General features: G+C 47.5%; 1 protein-coding gene across 2 annotated transcripts in view; it reads left to right on the top strand.

Annotated features, from left to right (window-relative positions):
- The first annotated feature begins 1,053 nt into the window (after positions 1-1,053).
- NCKAP5L (NCK associated protein 5 like) overlaps positions 1,054-11,959 on the top strand; it is a 91,612-nt gene continuing 80,706 nt past the window's right edge. For both annotated transcript variants that reach the window (XM_040425497.1, XM_040425495.1), the window contains exon 1: positions 1,054-1,154. The gene's annotated coding sequence lies outside the window, so the exon portion shown is untranslated. The remainder of the gene's footprint in view (positions 1,155-11,959) is intronic.

Here is an 11,959-nt window from a genome sequence, read left to right as displayed (position 1 = left end):
GGAACTCCTGAAAATGCCTTTGCCCTGTGCGATTTAGCACGGGGCAAAGGAGAGCATCGATCGGAGCATGAACTGCTCCGATGCTCTTGTCAGTGGGCTGCCTGGGTGAAAATGGGGATATGCTCTGAACCCGGACAACCCCTTTAAAGTCTTGGAAAATCCTTTTAAGTGAGTGTTTATGAGCTGTCAGGGAACTAGAGATAAGGGCTACTGATGTATTTCACTGAGAAAGAAGAGTCTGCAGATGTAGTGCAACTAGAAGCTGTAAAACACAAAAGCCGTGATTTATCAAGCCGGGTGTGTGGAACGATGGGCCCTCTGCTGCTGGACGAGGACACCTTTTAAAACTCCCTCTGTACCAGCGCTGTAGCTCCCAAAAGTTCCCACCGGATATGAAGTGACAGGGACCCATTCTTGATCACAAGACTACTGCCGTCACTCACTGGCCTCAGTGGTCACATGTGCAAGAACATCTCAGACTGTGATGGACCTGTCGTAGGAGGCTGCAGTAGAAGACAGTATTATTAGAGTACACTAATGAGACACATGGACCCCGGCGGACCCCATTATGGTGAATGGGATCGGTTGGACCCTGGCAGTGTCTGGCATATGTCAGATATGGCAATTCCGGTATTTTGTTCCTATCTGTGCCAAAACAGAATACAAGTGCAGATTTGGAGGTAGTAGCTAAGTGCCCCCTACTCAAAAACAGTGCCCCCCAGGCTATCTATGATCACCCACTGTGCTGCCTATTAGAAGCCCCCTGTGGACATGGTGTGCACCCCCAGGTACATGTAACATGCTGAGAGCTGGTTGGGATGAGATGGGGGGTATGTATAAAGCACTGGTGCTATACCCCATGCCCCCCAGTCTGCACACACCTCCCCAGTATCACTCCGCGGAAGTTACCTGTGCTGGTGGTGACATAATACATGTGTGTCCCAGCGCCAGAACTTTGTATGTGGAGCGCCCCCTCCCCCCGCCAGGATGGGAAACATCTGGGGAGCGCGGGCCGGGGCCGCCTCTCATTGGCTGCACACAAGGGGCCGGGGCCAGAGCTTTAAACCCGTGACGTCACGGGCCGCGGCTGCTCCAAGCTTCGGGGACCTGGAGGGGATTCCAAACTGCAGCGAGAGCGGGCGGCGGGGACGGAGGTGAGAGGTGTGCGGGGCTGAGCGGCGGGAGAGGCCGCCCGGCGGGTTACGGGAGGCGGGTGAGAGCTGCGATAAGGGGGGGTCACAGACACAATGCCAGACGCGGGCAGAGGATGTGGAGGGGGAGTGGTTATCGGGAGATGGACACTGCGTCCTGCCCATTGTGTGCGGTCCGCTGCAGGCTCCCTGTGCGCAGGTAACTAGGCCGGTATATGGATCCGCACCGGTCACAGTCCGGCGGCTCTGCACGGAACATGGCCGGCCTGTAATCCGGGAGCCTCCGACCATCTGGTGTGCACAGCCGCATAATAGCTGGGATAGAATGATGGATCAATATCTGCCTCATATATCATTATCTATATCTCTATCTCTCTCTCTATATTTTTGTCTCTCTATATTTTTCTCTCTCTATATTTTTCTCTCTCTATATTTTTCTCTCTCTATATTTTTCTCTCTTTCTCTCCCTCTATATTTTTCTCTCTTTCTCTCTATCTCTCCTGGCAGCGGTTGTTACCCATCTTTTTTGGGTGACCTTCTTCATTACTGGTTGTTAATGCTGTTTAGGAACATTTGGTGCCAACCTTTCTGAGCAGCGATCACCCAGGGCTTGGGGTCCAGCTTTCCCATGGCTTGCTCCAGTCATTCTCTGTATTGTGTAATATGTAGGCATCTTTTCCATTCAGAACACTAGGAAGGTTAGGTGTCTGACAACCTCTATAGCAGCCAGGTTGGTGGTCACAACTGGTGTAAGATGAGCACAAGCGTGGGCGGCCCCTGAAGAGGGCACCGCTGGTCCTGAGGGCGTGGGCAGTGTCTGGGTGCTGGGGACTGACGGCGCTGTGCTGCGGTATACTGCGTGTTGTCATATGATGTAGGAATTCTCCAGCTATTTGTGTCATCTCATCTCCTCCACCGCCGGAGGTCAGCCTTTTGGCTACCGAGCCCTTGTGACAGATGTAGGGAAGTTGCACAATAAATGGTTTAAGTTTCACAAGAATGAAAGTTCCCCCTAAAGCAGATGTTGTCGCAGTAACAGGGCCGCCTTGTTGGCTGGTGGAGCCGGAGAACAGCTGGGAGATCATGTAAAGCTCCTTTACTCTCCCACCCGCCTGGAATTTCATTTGGCCAAATGGAAACTGTACATTCTCTGCATGTTTTGTGGAATGGAATTGACCCACGTATTGGAGGAATTTGCCAACTTGCAGCACGGACATTATTAAAGGGGTTCTCCGGGATTTATATATTGATGACCTGTCCTCAGGATAGTCCTCCATATGAGGTTGGTGGGGGTCTGACTCCTGCATCACCCCGCTGATTGAAGAGGCCGCTGCAGCCTCTTCCTAGGCCAGTGACATCACCTTCATCCAGGGGTGCAGAAGTAGCAGTCGCTACCGGGCCCAGGAGCCTGAGGGGCCCGAAGACCCTTGTGCCATATAAGACACTGGCATTATAGAAAGTGCATGCTGGTCAATTTACACCTCTGGCTGGAGGGAAGGGGTTAGGTCAAGAATTTAGCATGAGGGGTGCCCTTTCAATGTTTGCCTCAGGCAGCAGGAAGGATTTGTGCTCCCCTGCCCCTTGCCAACAAGCACTGAGGGACGGGGGCCCAAGCTGAACTCTTGCTCTAGGGCCCATGAGCTTTTAGCTACGCCCCTGCCTTCATCAGTCACATGACCTAGGAGCTGCTCAGCCCCATTCAAGTAAATGAGCCTGGGCTGCACTGCCAAGCACAACCACTATGCAACGTACGGCGCTGTGCTTGGTAAGCTGCCCCAGTGATACCAGGAGTCGGATCCCCTCCAATCTCATACTGATGACCTATTCTGAGAATAGGTCAATCCTGGAGAATCCTTTTAAAGGGGACCTGTCACCATAAAATGCAGTGCAGTGTGCAGGCAGCATGTTCTAGAGCATGAGGGGCGGAGTCTGCAAAACTTGTCATTTATGGATTGAAATTTCTGCTCGTTCTGGGCCTAGGAGTCCGGTGGGTGGAGTGTGCCTGTCGGGATAGCTGTCGCTCACTGATAGGAGTCTGGTGGGCGGTGCTAAGTTCAGAGTGAGCAGGGATTTAAAGAGGACCGGTCATCATTGATTTTTAATTTGAAATGCAATACCTTTTGTTGCTTCTGTTCTCAGATTCCAGTGCACTTTTTTTTTTTTCAATTGACCCTTCTGTTCTCCCGCTTTGACGTGCAATGCGTAAATCCGCAGTAAAGGTACAGGGAGGAGGAGCGTTGCCTTCTCCCTCACTGTCCAATCGCAGTGAAGAGGTCCACATTGTTTGGACAGGGTCACAGCAAGGGAGAAGGTGACGCCCCCGAGGAAGCTGTATCTTTACTGCAGGTTTACATATTGGGCGCCAAAATGGAGTGGGTGCTGTAGCGAGAGGGCCAGTTACAAAAAACAAAAGGTGCACTGGTATCCGGAGAACAACAGGAATAGCAAAAGGTATTCATTTAAAGCGAACCTTTCACCTGGATTTCACTTAATAAACTATTACCAGTACCTTATAGATTATCCTCATTGTGTTTCAAAGCATTCTTGTGCCGCTTTCCTGGGAGGTATATTCATGAAAAAAAACGACTTATAAAGTCCTCGTCTCCAGCTCCTGAAGTCACGCTAGAAGTCAAGGGGGTAGCCCTTCCCTCACTCCGGGCTGTAACTCCCCTGCCCTAACCCCTCCTCTAAGTAGTGTAACTGACACCCGGCTCAGTCGCCGGGACCGCGCTTGTACAGGCGGCGCATGCGCCGTTGGACTCAAGCGCCATCCTGTAACTGAATCGCGCGTGAGGAAGAGAAGACAGGCAGGCATTGGGGACGGCGCATGCGCGATTCAGTTACAGGATGGCGCTTGAGTCCAACGGCGCATGCGCCGCCTGTACAAGCACGGTCCCGGCGACTGAGCCGGGTGTCAGTTACACTACTTAGAGGAGGGGTTAGGGCAGGGGAGTTACAGCCCGGAGTGAGGGAAGGGCTACCCCCTTGACTTCTAGCGTGACTTCAGGAGCTGGAGACGAGGACTTTATAAGTCGTTTTTTTTCATGAATATACCTCCCAGGAAAGCGGCACAAGAATGCTTTGAAACACAATGAGGATAATCTATAAGGTACTGGTAATAGTTTATTAAGTGAAATCCAGGTGAAAGGTTCGCTTTAAATGAATACCTTTTGTTATTCCTGTTGTTCTCCAGATACCAGTGCACCTTTATATATAGGTTTTCTTTATATGAATAAATCGCACGTTGCCCATAAAACAATCTGCCCTATACCCGGCCATACACGTTCACTTGGCCGACGGCTATCTCTTCCAACTCTACCATACACACATACATTCGGTTTGGGGACAGTGTACGGTATGTGTATTCAGTAGGGAGAGCAGGAGAATATTCACTTTGCCCAATCCTTCTCTCACCTGACTTCAATTGTTGGGGGCGAGTCGTGAGCCTCCCATACCCATTAGGTCACATGCACACGACGTATGTATTTTATTTTTTTTGAGGACCGGTTGATGTCAATGGGTTCATGGTTGGCATTTTGTGGCGAAGAAATAGGACATGCTCTGTATTGTGCGTAATGGACAAACGGATGTGGAAAGCACGCTGATCATCCTTGTGCTTTCCACATCCATATGTCTGTTCCGTAAAAAGACAGAACATGCCTATATTTGGCCACAAAATGCCAATCGTGGATCCATTGAAGTAAAAAATAAATAAAATTGATGCAACACAGAAATCGCACAGACTTCATCCGTGTTTTGTAGAACCTGCTGTTCTCAGGGGTTTAGCTGACAATACACTAATGTCATGTTGCTGACAGATCAGCGGGTTCCCTTTAAATGTATATACCGGGACCCGAGGAATCAATGAGCCCTAAATAAATGGTGCTTTAGAAAACTTTCCTTCCTTCCTTGTACAGGGGGAAATGTAAAGTCTAGGTCACATCTTGCAGCTTTTGTGCAGTTATTGTATTCAAAGAAACATAGTAATATTTGTAAATAAAATAGTACATTTAGTAAAAAAAATGCTGCCCCAGGAAGCAGGAGCCCTCTTCCTGTATGCCTCACCAGCGCTTTAAGGGTTCATGCACAACACCGTATGTATTTTGCGGTTTACAAAACAGTGATCTGCAAAAAAAAATAAAAAGATGACGTCAGTTTTTTTTTTTGTGGTTCCATTGTAACAATGCCTGTACTTGTCGAAGAATAGGACATGTTCTATTTTTTTGCTGAACTGACTTGCAGACATACAGATATGGAATGAACGCAGAATTTCCGTTTTTTTGCGGCTCATTCTGCCGGTGTCCTGGAAAGGTGCAATTATCCCTCAACACGATGGCAGTAATATCCAATTGCAGGAACAGGTCCAGCAGCATCAGCTGTGCCTCCTACTGACCTCCTGAATTACAGCCCTGTGTAGACAATGGGGTCAACCGGGCAGTAGCGTCATTTTGTTACAGTATAGCGTAATGCAGCGTTTACCTATATGTTCAGTTTCTGGACATCCCCTTTAATTTACCGTACATTAACCTGCGGGAAAACAATGGGTGTAAAGCCATTGAATCGGCTCTTAAATCAGCGTCCTTTTTCTGGGACAAAAGCCATAATCCTTTTCAAGGCTAATTTTCGTGTGACTTTGTCAGGTGTTTTAGCAGGGAAAAAATAGTTTTCTATTGACCTCATGTACTGACCTTTTCATATCCTATGTGTCAGTCTTTGAATGCTGGATACATGCTATGTGAGCTTCTGCCATGTACCAGTGTGGTATGCAGGCTATTAGCGGAGCGGGCACAGGGTGGGAGCTTAAGGAGGACCTTTCATTAGTTTAGCCCTGGTCTAATTATGGTCTTATCTTATAGGACGGCGCCCACTGATGCCATGGCACATTTATTAATTTTTTTCCAAAGACCTCCCCGTTCGTCCGCTGTTGGCCCTTTGATTTCTGCGCCTTATATTATAATGAGCCGACTCGGTTATACTATGCGGATACTCGCAGTTTCGCTGTGGGCGGTTCTCTTCTCCCTGGCCGTGAGCGCATCCAATCAGAGCGCACCGCTCTTAGCCAGGGAGGAGCTCTCTAAGGCGCCAAAATCAACGGGGTCAACAACGGACAAATGGGGGGGGGGGTCTTTGGAAAAAAAAAAGTGCTGTGGAATCAGTGGGGGCCGCTATATAAGGTAAGACCATAATTAGACTAGGGCTAAACTGATGAAAGGGCTAAACTGATGAAAGGTCCTCTTTAAGGCTACCTTCACATTTGCGTTGTTTTCCGGTATTGAGATCTGGCAGAGGATCTCAATACAGGAAAAAACGTTTGTTTAGTCCTCATGCATTCTTAATGGAAAGAGATCCATTCAGGATACATCAGGATGTCTTCTGTTACGGCAGCATTCCGTTTTGTGACCGGACGCAAAACCGCTGCAAGCTGCTGTTTTGTGTCTGGTCATAAAAAATGGAGGAAAAAAGGATCAGTCACTAAAAACAATGTAAGTCAATGGGGAGCCTAAAAAAAACGGATCTGTCACCCATTGACTTTCAATGTATTTAGTGACGTGTTCATTTTTTTCCATTATGATTTCGCGCAACCACATCCTAACAGAACGGATGCATCCTGATGTGCAAAATCAAAACAGATCCGTTTAATTCCGGTGTTCTGCCAAATCTCTATACCTTGCGTAAAGTCTATACCGGAAGTGACGCGGCCGCACAGGAATCGGCTGGAGGAGGGTGTGCGCAGTGCTGCACAAGCGCATATCCACCGGCTTAGCAAAGAATTATTGCAGCGCAGCGATAGAAGTACTTCGTACACCGCGCGTGCCCACTTAAGGGTGTTTCATCAGATCTCCCTATTTTTATCTTTTGTTTTATTTACTTTGCCCATCACATTTTGGAAACTGTTCTTGCGTACACTGGAGAATGTATTCCCAAGGCCACACTGAGCACTGTATAGGCCAGAGCATCGCTGCTGTGCCTGTACCAGAGCTGCTCTCAAGCCTGGCATAGATGTGTCTGGTCAACTCCCTGGTGAAATGGATGGTATTTTAGGCTTTAGCCGGGCAGGCACTTCAGCCATGAGATATGTAAGGCTACTTTCACACTTGCGTTGCTAATCCCTCTGCCGGATCTCAATTCCGGTGTTCTGCCAAATCTCTATACCTTGCGAAAAGTCTATACCGGAATTGACGCTGCCGCACAGGAATCAGCTGGAGGAGGGTGTGCGCTGCGCAAGCGCACATCCACCAGCTTGGCAAAGAATTATTGCAGCGCCGCAATAGAAGTACTTCGTACACCGCACGTGCAGCGCAAAATGTTCCATCAGATCTCCCTACCCCTGAGTGCGCAGGCGCCCACAAATCATCCGTTGCAGTTCAGCTCTACTATGTGGTGAGCTCGGTATCCAGCACTCAGCTCTGCGGTAAGGATGAACTGCAACTGATGATTTGTGGGAGCATGCGCACTCAGGGGTAGGGAGATCTGATGAAACATTTTGCGCTGCACGTGCGGTGTACGAAGTACTTCTATTGCGGCGCTGCAATAATTCTTTGCTAAGCTGGTGGATGTGCGCTTGCGCAGCGCACACCCTCCTCCAGCTGATTCCTGTGCGGCAGCGTCAATTCCGGTATAGACTTTTCGCAAGGTATAGAGATTTGGCAGAACACCGGAATTGAGATCCGGCAGAGGGATTAACAACGCAAGCATGAAAGTAGCCTTACATATCTCATGGCTGAAGTGCCTGCCCGGCTAAAGCCTAAAATACCATCCATTTCACCAGGGAGTTGACCAGACACATCTATGCCAGGCTTGAGAGCAGCTCTGGTACAGGCACAGCAGCGATGCTCTGACCTTGGGAATACATTCTCCAGTGTACGCAAGAACAGTTTCCAAAATGTGATGGGCAAAGTAAATAAAACAAAAGATAAAAATAATTTCCCTCACATTTAGAATAGATTTTAATAACGTATTGAAGGTTTACACTTTGATCTTTAAAATGTGCCACAATAATGAGGGTTAGAAGAAGAAGCCTTGGGTCTGAGGCCAACAATGTGATATTTGTCTGCACTTAGACCAGGCTTCAGTACATCCACACCTACAATAAAAATCTCTGAACAATGAAAAAACTAACTCTGGTGTTACCAATGACTTGCAGACGTGTTACCTCCTTCTCTACAGCCCAATTTTAACATCCACACCTCTTTTTTTTTTTCTTTTTTCCCATCCGAGATGTTTCTTGGGAGTATTCCCCAATGTATAGCGCTGACGGAAGGCTGCACTCTACACCCCATGTGCAGTATCTCTGTAAATAGATTACCATAGGTACCGCATGTTCTATGGTGATCTTCGTTTAGTTGCGTAGAACCCTTGAGGTCTTCTGCGTTACAATACTAGTGCTAAAGTACAGCCAATTTATGTCCGTGCGCAACAACATAAGGCCTCATTGACATGGCAGAATTCTGAAATAGATCTTGCATCCATATTTATATTAAAGGGTTTGTTCAGCAATATATATTGATGACCTGTCATCAATATCTGATCAGCGGGGGTCTGACATCCGGCACCGCCACCGATCGGCTGTTTGACGAGGAGGCAGTGCTCCATGCGAGCGCCGCCTCCTGGTCATTACACTAGGCGTCGCCACCTTTGGAGCGGCGGCGTAGTGTAGTTACAAGTACTCGCCACTAACAATATGATTTGATTGAGGACTGTTACAAGTACTTGCTCCATTCAAGTGACTGAAGCGAGTACTTGTCATTACACTGCACCGCCGAGACTTCTGAGACGACGGGCAGTGTAATCAACAGGAAGCAGCGCTCGCGTGGTGCACCACCTCCTCTTCAAACAGCTGATCGCCAGACCCCCGCCGATCTGATATTGATGACCTATCCTGACGATAGATATATGTATGTAGCAGGACAACCCCTTTAACTATAATGGGGTCCTAAGGAGATCCGTCCGCAATCCAGCAAAAATGCAGAGAATTGACTGAACAGAAACCGCTGCACGCCGTGGCCGATTCCTGCATTCTGTGCCAGAACTGGTGGCCGGATGGCAATGCAGCGGAAGTGAAAGTAGCCTAACCCAGATCCAGAAATGGAGACTACAGGAGAGAAAGTATAGTTGAAAGATTTTTTATTTTTTAGACCCACTCCTCATAAAAAACAATGAAAAAAGCCCTCTTGTTGCTGGAGTATAGTTTGTGACATGAGCATCAAAATCTGGATTTTATTGCAGATTTTGCTGTAGATTGTCCCTGGTTTCCACCCAACGCATTGCAAAGGGTGATATCTGCTATGGAAACCCACAGCATAAATTTACATGCTGTGGATTTAAAATCTGCTTGTAAGTCAGTTTCTGTGCAGATTGCACACAGATTTTATTTTTAACACAAGAGTGGATGACATTTGTTTAAAGGGGCTGGCCCATCTCACTATACTAGGATATGACCTCAGTGTCCAATGGGTCCAGGTCCCACCTCTGGAACCCGCTCCTATCTTCAGAAAGGAGAGCACACTGTGCATGCGCTGTATGTTGTCCATTCACTGCTATGGGAGTTACAAAAATAGGCAGGCGAGCGAGCTTGGCTCTTCTCCGAAGGAACCATTGCTGCGGATGAAGAGCTCACCACGCATGTGCGCCCAACTCTCCATTCACCGCTATGAGACTGCCAGAAGCAGCGCTTGGCTATTTTCGGAACTTCCCCAGCGGTGAATGGAGGACGGCTATGCTTGCACGTCATGCTCTCCTTCACTTTGAGGCGCCTGTTCTGGAGTTTAAGGCCCTATTATACCAAGTGACAATTGTACGAACGTTCGGAATCAAGCGATAATCGTTATGTCTAATAGTTTTAAACTATCATAGCGTTGTTTGATTCTCGATGATTGTGACCTTTCAGCAAGTTAAAAAAACTAGCGCTCATCGCACGCATATCTGTACTTCTAATCTGTACCGCTGTCTGGTGATTAAAGATTATTTTTTTTTATTTACTTATTTTGGGAGTGCCGTGTAGTTTTTCCTTTTTGGTTGGTGGATCGCCTCTTCAGCCGCTGGCACACCGCACTTATTTGACCGCTGTGCTGCTCATACAATTTAAGTTTCTTCCGTACTTCTAATAAGTCTTTTGACGCTCGGGAGGTGCGGTTTGAAACTTTCGTGTGTAGCAGACCTCCATGAGCAATCATCTGACTGCGCAATAGACCTAGAAAGTAAACTATTACACAGCGATTTTTATTCCGGTCGCATAGAACGACAATTGCGATGTCCAATATTACCACGACTCGCAAACAATTGGATCTTCTGTCGTCAGCAGAACAAAATATTGATGTTATACAGGTTTTAGAGTGGGACCCACAGCTATCTGACATTGGTGGCATATTCTAATAATATGCCACCTGAGATGCGTATAGCCCTTTCGCAATCTTGGCTGCAACACCTGGCACACAACCAGGGTGGAAAATCGACTGCATTTTACAGAAGAAAAGTGGTTGAGATTTAGGCTATTTTCATACTAGCATCTTGGCTTTCCGTTTGTGAGATCCATTCAGGGTTCTCACAAGCGGTCCAAAACGGATCCGTTTTGCCCTAATGCATTCTGAATGGAAAAGGATCCGCTCAGAATGCATCAGTTTGCCTCCGTTCCGTCTCCATTCCACTTTGGAGGAGGACACCAAAACGCTGCTTGCAACGGATCCGTTCTGACACACAATGGAAGTCAATGGGGACGGATCCGTTTTCTATGACACAATAGAAAACGGATCCGTCCTCCTTTGACATTTAATGGTGTTCAAGACGGTTCTGTCTTCGCTATGTTAAAGATAATACAAACGGATCCGTTCTGAACGGATGCAGACGTTTGTATTATCTGAACAGATCCGTCTGCAGATCCATGACGGATCCGCACCAAACGCGAGTGTGAAAGTAGCCTTAGGCTGGAGCTGCACAGTGATCGTGGCCACGACACCCATCACATGACCAAAGATTGTTGTGTAGCAATGCAGCCATGGAATGGGGTCGCAGTGCAAAGAAAAACAGTGTTGGATTTATTTTTTTTGTTGTGGTAAGTTGCTAGCCACACTGCAACCCTATTCAATTCAACAGCTGCAATGCTACACAGCGATCTTTGGTCGTATGATGGGAGTCGTGGCCAAGATCACACCAGTGGATTTTCCACGCACAATTCTGCAGTGGAACATCATAAGAGTATATGCCATGTTCGAGTGCTAGTGCCGGGAACACGTGTGTGCTGTGTTTCCCATCCTGCTGGTGGCTTCATGATGCAAGTTCTGTGGAATGTGAGTCCATTCCTTGTCCGTCCGTCCCCCCCCCCCAGGTAGTGTTGCTGCTTCTTAGTGACTTTGCATTTGACCCAAAAATTCCTCTTGATGTAGAGTCAAAGGGGTTGTATCACCAATATTGTACGGTTTTCAGACCAGCACCTGGATCTGAATACTTTTGTAATTGTTTGTAATTAAATATGTATTATAGGTACAGAGTTATTCAATGAAATCTCTGTATAGCGCCACCTGCTGTGTGTTCTCTTTCTAATTTCTCTGTCCTGCTCACTGGGATGGAAGCACATGCTCAGTTCTATCCCTCAATTGCCACTTGCTGAAGCAGACAGGACATGCCCTTTGAGAAAGGACATGTCCCCTGAGCTGCCAGCTTGAAAGAATTCTAGCAGAACAATTGGAGCAATGAATGGGGAGATCTCTGGATCCATGTAAGGTACAGGGATGGTTCTAGCTTTGTTAGAAAGAGGTTGTCATATGCTAGACTATGTAAGATTTTAATTTTTACGTTAATCCTAGGAAAACCCT

This window comes from Bufo bufo, chromosome 3, assembly GCF_905171765.1.
Source record: "Bufo bufo chromosome 3, aBufBuf1.1, whole genome shotgun sequence".
Taxonomy (NCBI): domain Eukaryota; kingdom Metazoa; phylum Chordata; class Amphibia; order Anura; family Bufonidae; genus Bufo; species Bufo bufo.
Note: the sequence above shows the minus strand (reverse complement) of the source record. Positions and strands in the feature narration are given on the sequence as shown.